The sequence below is a fragment of the Triturus cristatus genome, chromosome 2_1 (assembly GCF_964204655.1).
Source record: "Triturus cristatus chromosome 2_1, aTriCri1.1, whole genome shotgun sequence".
NCBI classification, from domain to species: Eukaryota; Metazoa; Chordata; class Amphibia; order Caudata; family Salamandridae; genus Triturus; species Triturus cristatus.
This window is the reverse complement of record NC_140581.1, coordinates 966,012,759-966,024,843: the sequence shown is the minus strand read 5'-3', so window position 1 is coordinate 966,024,843 and position 12,085 is coordinate 966,012,759.

Genomic DNA, 12,085 nt, shown 5'->3' with positions numbered 1-12,085 from the left:
TGTGAGCCTAACTATAATGTCCCTGTAACCAATTTTTTGCTCAATTTCTAAGGGATTTTCAATTCTATTACCGAACTATAACGTCTCTGTTACTGTTGTTTTTTTCAGTAAACTTCTACAGTTTTTAAATTCTATTTTCTAACTATGATGTCCTTGTAAACTTTGTTGTTTTCAGTGAAATTTGACGTTTTATAAACATTTATTTCCTAACTGTAACCTTTAACTTTTGAGAGTGAGTGTGAGTGGCTGTATGGTTAGGTGAGTGGGTGTATGAGTGGCTGTATGGGTCTCTGAGTGGGTGTGTGAGTGGGTTGTAGATGTGTGAGTCATTGTATGGGTCTGTGAGTGGGTGTGTGAGTGAATGTATGGGTGTGTACAAACTGTGTAAGTGAATGTAGGAGGGCCTAGGTAGATCTGGGAGTGGGTGCGTGAGTGTCTGAGCGGGTCTGTGAGTGGGTGCATGAGTGTCTTTGAAAGTCTATGAGTGGATGAATGAGTCTCTGAGTGGGTGAGTGAGTGGGCGCATGTCTGAATGGGTCTGTCAGTAGGTGCATGGTAAAAAAGTAGGGACGCACATGGGAGCAGGTCCTCATGCAAGCTCCCCCTGTGAAGGTCCTCCTGTCTAGCTTGCCTGCATTCCACTACCTTCTGCTGCCTTTGGTTTTGTGCCTCCTCTGCTTGTTTTCAACTTGTTTTTCTGTCTGTTCTCTGCTCGCTGTGTCGTGAAGCTCCTATAACCCTATACAGGATCTGCACGTTTGGACAGCATACACTGCAGGATTGGTGTCAGACTGACTCTGGACACCCCCACCAGGTATGTTGTCCTTTTATACCAACTAGATCACAGTGCCACTAGAATCTCCTCTTACCAAGGAGAGAATAGTTCTTGGCAACCATCGGACATGACAACCCTGATCCCTCAGGACCGTGGAAAGAATATGCTACTTTTCGCTCAGTCACTCGTGCTGTCTCAGAGATTTACACAGAAATAAACAGGCTGGGCGTTTTCAATAAGTATTTATTGAACAGTTGTTATTCTGGTGTAGAATAGATGAGCTGCAACAACCGTTAGACAGTCGAAGATGTAAATGATTAGCAATATTATGAAAGTAAATGGATGGTAAATTTCTACCATCTTGCAGTAATCATGGGGGTTAATATTCGGGAATACTGCTTCTAGCTGTGTTATTTTCTGAGCTACCCAGAATGGCATTTGTTCACGTTTTGCGTGCATTTTACCCATTACTGTGTGTAACGTTTGTGGTGTTATTTTAGTTGCTGTGTTTTGAACTGGAGTTGTATTTGTTGTAACCGTTGCTGACTGGACTGTAAGTGTTCTCATGACAAACTCCGTCATGTTTCTGTAAATGTTTATTAATTCTTTGTGACGTATAAGTAAGTCTCCTCCAGGCATTGTTTCAATGTCAGTATGTGGTGTGTGGGCCGCTTATATTGGCCATGTCGCTCCCTCTCTTCCGAGCGGACCAAGTCGTACTCTATTTCTTGTATGGGGGAGGGCACCTTTAAACCAGTATAAGTGTTCCAGGTACATAAGTGGAACTTCAATGTCCTTATACGGACAATATTCCGTTGGGGCTTCACCTTCTATGTAGTAATGAAATGTTTTTGTTCTTGCATTTGCTTCTGGGAATGTAACCCACAAATAAAATACCTCTGTTCTGTATGATTCGTGTGCCTCAATCACGCAAGCTACTACGCCACCCCTAGGTGTTAGACCATGCGCAAGCAGTTTCAGGGTGCCCGCATTTCTAACATTTGCCACAAAATGCATTGCGTTTGCATCTTCCGAGAGGGGCAGTGGTTGCTCTAGTGGGTCTATGTACTGGTTAGTCATTGTGTTTAGAACACGAAATAACTTTTCAAGGGAACTAAGATAAGGTGTTTTGCACAATTTAGGAACTAAATGTCCTTCAAGCTTGATTAACCAAGAGCCAATAAATAGGATTTTTCGCATTCTCAGCTGCGGCTGAGTATGTGCCCACCCACTCCAGACGTCTCTGGTGTTTTGTGATTAGGGGTAACTGAGAATAGCAAAACTGAATTACTCAGATTCTACTGCTTATTAAGTACCCAACCAATGTTGGTGGCGCCATGTCATGTAGCTCCCATAAACCTATACAGGTCTTCCTGTCCAGCTTGCCTGCATTCCACTAACTTCTGCTGCCTTTGGTTTTGTGCCTCCTCTGCTTGTTTTCAACTTGTTTTTCTGCCTCTTCTCTGCTCACTGTGTCGTGTAGCTCCTATAACCCTATACAGCATCTGCGCTTTCAGACAGCATACACTGCAGGATTGGTGTCAGACTGACTCTGGACACCCCCACCGGGTATGTTGGCCTTTTGTACCAACAAGCTCACAGAGCCACTAGAATCTCCTCTTACCAAGAAGAGAATAGTTCTTGGCAACCATCGAACATGACAACCCTGATCCCTCAGGACCACTGAAACAATATTCTACTTTTCACTCATGCTTACTTAGTCTGTCTCAGAGATATACACAGAATAAACAGGCTGGGCATTTCCAATAAGTATTTATTGAACAGTTGTTATTCTGGTGTAGAATAGATGAGCTGCAACAACCGTTAGACAGTAGAAGATGTAAATGATTAGCAGTATTATGAAAGTAAACGGATGGTAAAGTTCTACCATCTTGCAGTAATCATGGATACATACGAGTATATAAAATACATGATAAAAAAGATGCATACTCCTACGTTGCTTCCCTAATTAGATGCACCTAAGTGTACCTAGCATGTGTGTAGGTGTTAAGCCAAAAATTTCTCTAAGAAAAAAGTCAACCCCATTACCTGAAGTGAGAGACTGTGGGACTCCACCTTGGTCTCGAGTTAGACACCCCGCAAGGGATGTTAGACCACTGCAAGCTGTTGTGTCTGCATGCAGGAACCTCAGCGTCTCTGTTCAGTGTGTCGGGTGGGAAGTCTCGGTCTCCTCTGCTCTATCTTAACAAGATGGTATGTATATATACCCATAGGTCTCCCCAGGGGTCCTACCTCGCTGTATTACTGTGTCGGCCTAAGGATGACGTTGGACATGAACTTTATATATAGATAATATACAGGAGATGGGTGTCCTGCTGTGCTTCCAAGAATCCTCATGCATAATGTATGAGATCTCGAACTCGAATGCAGTGTCATATCTAGGTAAAAGGTCAGTCCCTGTAAACCGTTATAAGTGTAATGTAGGAAAGAATACAGGTGAAGGGTAATGAAGTTATCGGGGCCTATATTCTGGTATCTATAAGGAATATAACACTTGTCCTCTATTTTGCCTCTTTGTGATCATTCTGCCCACTATTTTGCCTCTTTTTGCTCACTCCTGACCTTTATTCTGCCTCTTGCTACTCGTTTCTGACCTATCTTTTTCCTCTTTGTGCTCTTTCGGCCTGTTATTTTGCCTCTTTCTGCTCTTTTCTCACCTTTATTTTGCCTCTTGATGCTGGTTTCTAACCTCAATTTTGCCTCTTTCTGCTTGTTTCTCACCTTTATTTTGCCTCTTTCTGCCCGTTTTTCACATTTATCTTGCCTCTTGCTGCTCATTTCTCACCTTTATTTTGACTCCTTCTGCTCATTTCTCACAATTATTTTGCCTCTTGCTGCTGGTTTCTGACTTTTATTTTAAGGGTGGTTGGTAAATTCCACTCTGCAAGCGCCAAGAGGACTTCATTGCCCAACCAGTAATGCCAGGAGGCACTTTTGCAGAGTGGTTGAGTAAGGGGGTGGGGCCTCCGACGAGGTCTCAGCAAACCCATTGTGTGGGACTTGCAAGTGGTAACAATAGGGCTTCTTGGCCCACCTCGACCCTCAGCAGCCAAGCGGACTTCATCCTCCAATAAGTAGTGCACCAGGAGGCCCGTTTGCAGAGTGATTGATAAGGGGGTGGGCCTCCAATGAGGTTTCAGCAGTCCCACTGTGTGAGACTTACTAGTGGTAACAATAGGGGTTCTTGGCTTCCAACGACTCTCAGAATCCAAGGGGACTTAATTCCCCAAGGAGTAGTGCACCAGGAGGCCCGTTTGCAGAGTGGATGAGAAAGGGGGTGGGGCCTCCGATGAGGTCTCAGCAATACTGCTGTGTGGAGCTTTCTGTTGCTAACAATAGGGGTTCTTAGCCCCCAATGATCCTCAGCAGCCAAGGGGAACTTCTTTCCCCAACCAGTAGTGTGCAAGGTGGCGTGTTTGCACTGTGGTTGAGAAAGGGGGCGGGCCCTCCGACAAGGTCCCAGCAGTCCTGCTGTGTGGGACTTACTGGTGGAAACAGGAGGGGTTCTTGGCCCCCAAGCACCCTCAGCATTCAAGGGGAATTCATCCCCCAATGAGTAGCGCTTGTTTTTTTTGGATTTTTTGCCACAAATTGCAGGAATTTTTTTTAAAGAAAAATATGCTTTTGTTGCCCTGCCGGGGTCCCTCTGGGACCCCAGGAGCAAAGCTAGGGGGTAGGGTATTCATACCATGCCCCTTTTCTTTTTTTGTGTTATTTTTTGGGATTCGGCTGAAGCCGAGTAACATGATGGCTGCCAACACTTCCTGGTTGAAGTGTTGGCAGTCAATCAGAGCTCTGCATTTCCCTGCAAAAGCTTGTTATTATTTGCGAATTAGCCGCAATTGTAGATATCCTTATTTTTTCCCCATACATTTCTCAACAACTACTGAACGGATTTACACAGGATAACTGAAAGCGTGACCTGTGAACCAAAATCTACCTTCCTGCCAAATTTGGTGTAAGTCTGTCCAGCAGACTGTCCAGCAGTTCGGGCTGTAGTCCTATAGGATTTAACATGGGAAATCATACTTTTAAAGAGCTCCCTTTTATTTCGGCCTCCGCTTAACAGATCACCCCAAAACTTTCCATGCACAACAAGACTCACTTGTGAAGATTCATCAAATGGTGCCAAAGGTATAGGCAAGGCAAGGCAAAAAAGACCTCTTTCCAATTGAAACATGGTCCTGACTATAACTACCTAACTACCTAGCGGAGACTACCAGTAAGATATATATATATATACATATTATCTACTGGCGGTCGCCAGTAGATAGTTATAGTTAGGACTGTGTTTCCATAGGAAATCTCAAAATTCTATTTTGAATAACTTTGGCGCCAGTTGACGAATCCTCGCGAACTTTTCAAAACGAATGGGGCGCTCCGCTCAGCTCCTACCCTGAAAGTCTCGGGGGGATTCGTCAAGCGGGGGCCGAGAAAAAAGGGAGGTCCCAAAACGCGTTTTCCCCATGCATTTTCCCATAGGACCTTTAGTCGAAGGTACAGCCCGAACGGCTGAACAGAATTACTTGAAATTTGGCAAAGAGGTAGTCCTCAGGTCAGGGATGTGTCTTTTGCATATATGGAGTCAATCTGTTCAGTAGTTCCTGAGAAAATTGCAGTTAAAGTACATAAACGTGCGCGAGCGTAATTCTGATTGGTGGTTACATGTCAGTCAACGTTCGAATCGGTCGAAATCAGGAAGTGTCGGCCGCCATTTTATTTGTTTTGAGTGCGAGAGTGAAAAAGGAAGGTGGCGAATGAGAAAAGGGGGCAGGGTAGAGAGTTCCTGACCCCCTAGCCTTTGTCAGGGGGTCCCTGAAGGACCCCGAAGGCAGAAAAAAACATTTAAATTTTTTTTTTAAAAATCGCGGTGCGCGCACGGTGCGCGCATGGTGAAAAACCATTAAAAAAAAAAAATAATAATTTTAATACGTAGTTTATTGTAAAATAAATATATAAAAAATATAATAATAAAAACATAACTTAGCATTTAAAAAACGTACAAATTCACTGAAAAAACCATAGGTTTCACACACGTTATAGTTAGGAATTAGCATTTAAAAAACCTTGCAAATTCACTTAAAAAACCATAGGTTTCACACATGTTATAGTTAGGTGGACATTTCACTCGTAAAAAAACCAATGAAATTCCCCCGTTATAGTTAGTTGAGATAACTATAACTCGCGCGACCGCCACTCTATCACAAGGATGATGTCATCAGTGATGTCATGAGTGATGCCACTGACCATGTCATTGCGGATTGCGGATTGCGGGCGCGCGAGTTATAGTTATCTCAACTAACTATAACGGGGGAATTTCATTGTTTTTTTACGAGTGAAATGTCCACCTAACTATACCATGTGTGAAACCTATGGTTTTTTAAGTGAATTTGCAAGGTTTTTTAATTGCTAATTCCTAACTATAACATGTGTGAAACCTATGGTTTTTTCAGTGAATATATATATTCACTTAAAAAAAACCATAGGTTTCACACATGTTATAGTTAGCTGGACATTTCACTTGTAAAAAACCCATTGAAATTCCCCCGTTATAGTTAGTTCAGATAACTATAACTCGCGCGCCCGCAATCCACTGCTGACGTCACATATTACATCACTCATGACATGGTCAGTGACATCACTCATGACATCACTGATGACATCATTCTTGTGATAGAGTGGCGGTCGCGCGAGTTATAGTTATTTGAACTAACTATAACGGGGGAATTCCAATGGTTTTTTACGAGTGAAATGTCCAGCTAACTATAACATGTGTGAAACCTATGGTTTTTTAAGTGAATTTGCAAGGTTTTTTAAATGCTAATTCCTAACTATAACGTGTGTGAAACCTATGGTTTTTTAAGTGAATTTGTAAGGTTTTTTAAATGCTAATTTATGTATGTATTATTATATTTTTTATATATTTATTTTACAATAAACTACCTATGTATATAGTTATAGATTGACTGTATCCTATAATATGGAATGGCTCGTTTAATATATATATATTTTTTTAGGGTTTTTCACGATTTTTTGAAAAAAAAAAAAGTGTTTTTTTCACCCTTCGGGGTCCTTTAGGGACCCCCGACAAAGGCTAGGGGGTCAGGAACTCTCTACCCTCCCCCCTTTTCACGTTCTCCACCTTTCTTTTTCACTGTCACACACAAAATGGCAGCCGACACTTCCTGATTTCGACCGATTCGAATGTTGACTGACATGTAACCACCAATCAGAATTACGCTCGCGCACATTATGGTGCGCGCACCGTGCGTGCACGGTGCGCGCACGGTGCACGCACGGTGCGCGCTTATAGATATTTATGTACTCTTAACTGCAATTTTTTCAGGAACTACTGAACAGATTGACACCATATATGCAAAAGGCACATGCGTGACCTGAGGTCTACCTCTTTGCCAAATGTCAAGTAATTCTGTTCAGCCGTTCGGGCTGTACCTTCGACTAAAGGTCCTATGGGAAAATGCATGGGGAAAACACGTTTGGGACCCCCCTTTTTTCTCAGCCCCCGCTTGACGAATCACCCCGAGACTTTCAGGGTAGGAGCTGAGCGGAGCGCCCCATTAGTTTTGAAAATTTCGCGAGGATTGGGTCAAACGGCGCCAAAGTTATTCAAAATAGAATTTTGAGATTTCCTATGGAAACATGGTCCTAACTATAACTATCTACTGGCGACCGCTTTAAGATACGAGGTTACAGCAAGGAGGTATTGGATGAGGCTTTTGGGAGAGTGAACACTACTAAGAGGTTAGATCTACTGAAGAACAAAGACACACAGAGCACAGACAAGAAAACCAGTGAGGGCAAATTTAGACTCATTACTACCTTCTCTAAAAATGCTAGGGTTGTGAGGAGAATCATGAAAATAAATTGGCATATTCTGCAGACTGACAACATCATAGGGGAGGATCTTCCATCCAATCCCCTTATTACATTCAGGAAGGCAAGATCACTTAAAAATGATTTAGTCTGTAGTTATCTTACTGATACCCCGAGATCAGCTTTTGGGACATTACAAGGCTTCTTCCCATGCGGGAAGTGTAAAGCTTGTAAGGGAAGCAAGAGGGTTCTCTCTTATGGTATCCCTAGTTTGAGCACCCGTAAAGACATCAGGAAGTTTTTAACTTGCACGCCACCTTACACAGTATACTGTCTCACATGCCCATGTGGCTTACGCTATGTGGGCAGTACTATCCATCCCCGAAGATTAGAATACTGGAACACATGAGGGCGATAGCTAAAGGGGATAAAACATACCCTGTCGCGCGACACTTTGACAAAGTGCATGGGCGCGATAGGGATTTGCTGAGTTATTTTTGCCTTGACCATGTACCGATGAATCCTAGAGGAGGGGATAGGATTCTGAGACTCCGTAGGCTGGAGTCGCGGTACATCATTGATCTCCAGACTAAGACACCTTGGGGTCTCAATAGTAGCGAAGAACTGGCCTTTCATCTGGGGGAATAGGATCTAGATCTATATTTATGGATTGTCTTGTATCCGGTGTACTCTCTGAACACTCTCCATAGTCCATGTTTTTGGAAATTTGATATTTTGATCTGTATATTTGTATAATTGTATATTGTGAACCCTGAATTTTGACCATTCTCTATTTGATTCTTTTTTTCGTCTTACCTCTCTTTACTTCATTTCTTCTTTCTGTTATCTCGGATTTCCTGAGACTATTTTGTTTTGGAAGAGGTAGCTTGAGCCCATCTGTATATATTTGTATATGTTTGTATATATATTTGTAATCATTTGTGTAGATTTATCTAAGATGTAGTAGGACGTATAATGAGGCTGCTTGAGGCTTGATTATATCTTTTGTCAAATAGTGTTAATTTTCACTTAGAACTGTCACCAATGGGATGCCCATATAGGGCTTCATGTAGTGCAATAATATTTTGGAAATGGCGCTAGTTTACACACATCACCCATCAGAGGGTTCTATTGATTCAATATATTACTTTTGATGTGTTTGTTTTGCACTCATATGTTTGAGTACCATATTTTCTTGAGTTGTCTATATATTTATTTGACATTTCAAGATGGCGTAAACTAGGTGGAGGAAATGCGAAGGAATTTTGTCATTTTCTACAGTCCCCTTTTGATGCCTATGTAATTGACTGATGTTTAAAATCATGGCTCGCTGGCGCTTCGGTAAACATAGAGAAAGGTTGTTACCGAAACGCGTCTGTTTGTTTTTTGCCAACGTGTAAAGTTTCCTGTTAATAAAGTCACGGAAACGACCCCAGCGAGTGCTTTCTCTCTCCAGAGAAATCGATTGTGAGGAGGAGAGTTGCAGCGTTAAATGTATATATATATATATATATACGCTCTTCCTTTTGACACTTTGCATTCCAAGTATGTACTTTGTGTGGCAGCCACCAGCACTATGCTTTTATTGACAGATGCACAGCGATGCAAAAATAGACACGAGACGATGGCAGTAGAAATCACGCTATTAAGCATTATTTGAACTTTTGCCACATCACTTTGCAATACTTCGAGTGCATTCTGGGGCCTGAAGTGTATAGAGGCCACGTGACCACTGGGAGAGTAATTATCACTGTGACTTTAAGAGAATGAAACACTCACCTGTGTACAAGGCATGACGCCGAAACGCGTAGGGTGGAGAGAAGTGTTTAAATGCTGCCGCGCATTCAGACGAATAAATGTCTTCTGGAAATAAGACGAAGTTGGGCTCTGTGGCTTTTTGTTTAGTAATTCGACAGGATTCTCCAGTCTTGTCTTTTTGGAGCCCGCCCTGCAGAGTTGGAGGCCCCCAGCAAACTGGAGGTTCTTGTAAGCATCAAATGGAGGGGGCATGACTCGCTTTCCCACCCGCACCAGCCGTCGGATTTCCAAGGCAATTTGGCACTGCAAGTTGGTGAGAGAAAGGGAGATGAGGGAGACCACGCTCTTCCTTTTGACACTTTGCATTCCAAGTATGTACTTTGCGTGGCAGCCAACAGCACTATGCTTTTATTGACAGATGCACAGCGATGCAAAAATAGACACGAGACGATGGCAGTAGAAATCACGCTATTAAGCATTATTTGAACTTTTGCCACATCACTTTGCAATACTTCGAGTGCATTCTGGGGCCTGAAGTGTATAGAGGCCACGTGACCACTGGGAGAGTAATTATCACTGTGACTTTAAGAGAATGAAACACTCACCTGTGTACAAGGCATGACGCCGAAACGCGTAGGGTGGAGAGAAGTGTTTAAATGCTGCCGCGCATTCAGACGAATAAATGTCTTCTGGAAATAAGACGAAGTTGGGCTCTGTGGCTTTTTGTTTAGTAATTCGACAGGATTCTCCAGTCTTGTCTTTTCGGAGCCCGCCCTGCAGAGTTGGAGGCCCCCAGCAAACTGGAGGTTCTTGTAAGCATCAAATGGAGGGGGCATGACTCGCTTTCCCACCCTCACTAGCCGTCGGATTTCCAAGGCAATTTGGCACTGCGAGTTGGTGAGAGAAAGGGAGATGAGGGAGACCACGCTCTTCCTTTTGACACTTTGCATTCCAAGTATGTACTTTGCGTGGCAGCCACCAGCACTATGCTTTTATTGACAGATGCACAGCGATGCAAAAATAGACACGAGACGATGGCAGTAGAAATCACGCTATTAAACATTATTTGAACTTTTGCCACATCACTTTGCAATACTTCGAGTGCATTCTGGGGCCTGAAGTGTATAGAGGCCACGTGACCACTGGGAGAGTAATTATCACTGTGACTTTAAGAGAATGAAACACTCACCTGTGTACAAGGCATGACGCCGAAACGCGTAGGGTGGAGAGAAGTGTTTAAATGCTGCCACGCATTCAGACGAATAAATGTCTTCTGGAAATAAGACGAAGTTGGGCTCTGTGGCTTTTTGTTTAGTAATTCGACAGGATTCTCCAGTCTTGTCTTTTTGTAGCCCGCCCTGCAGAGTTGGAGGCCCCCAGCAAACTGGAGGTTCTTGTAAGCATATATATATATATATATATATATATATATATATATATATATATATATATATATATATATATATATATATATATATATATATATATATATATGTCCCAATTGTGTTGCCACTAGCTTGGAGTCGCACTCAAAGAATCAAAGCAGGACCCCTTTCCGTTTCAAAAGGTCCTTTATTTAGTTGCAAAACCGGCATTCATTTCAGAGCATTTAACAAGGTCCTACGCGTTTCAAGGCTCCTGCCTCTTGATCACGGACCGGCTTGTTACTGGCAGAGATTACGTCGTCTTGACAAGCCCCACATTTAAATAATTACCTGCCCCCAGGTGGGCTGGCTCTGGTGCTGAGTTCCAGGGTATCATGGGATTTGTATTTTAACCAAAGTTACCGCCATGTAGCCTTGCTTGTAATTAGTATTAGCCCTCCAGTGGGTGTTACTGAAAGGAATCCGATTTTTAAAGCAAAACTTTGTCTTTCTGCAAGTAGCGAGATTCCAGTATCTCGCAGCAGTCCATTAATTTCTATGGCGGTGCAGCTCCACGACCGAGGCTGGCCGTATTACATGTCCCAATTGTGTTGCCACTAGCTTGGAGTCGCGAGATTCCAGAGTTGGGCTCTGTGGCTTTTTGTTTAGTAATTCGACAGGATTCTCCAGTCTTGTCTTTTTGTAGCCCGCCCTGCAGAGTTGGAGGCCCCCAGCAAACTGGAGGTTCTTGTAAGCATATATATATATATATATATATATATATATATATATATATATATATATATATATATATATATAATACATTCTACTGACGGTCGCCAGTAGATAGTTATAGTTAGAACCTAGCTTCCATAGGAAAAGCATTTTTTGATGTGCTTATAACTTTGGGGTCGTTTGACGAATCTTTACGAAATTTTCCAAAAAGTTCCTCTTTTCAGATCAGCTCCTATCTTGAAAGTTTGGGGGTGATTCTTCAAGGGGGGGTGGAGAAAAAAGGGGGGGTCCCAAACCGTGTTTTCTCCTTGCAATTTCCATAGGAAACTTTAGACAAGGCTACAGTTTAAACTGCTGAACGGAATTAAGCCAAATGTGGCAGGGAGAAAGGTTTTGGTCCAGAAAGCACACTTTTGTTGAAATGGTGTAAATCTGTTCAGTAGTTTTTGAGATATTAAAGGAAACAAATATATATATCTGGGCGGAGCCTAACTCCCGAGCACAAGCTTGCCTCTAATTGGCTGCTAACTCTTCAAACCAGTAAGTGTTAGCAGCCATCTTGTGCCTCACATCGAGTGAAAATAAAACAAAGGTTCCG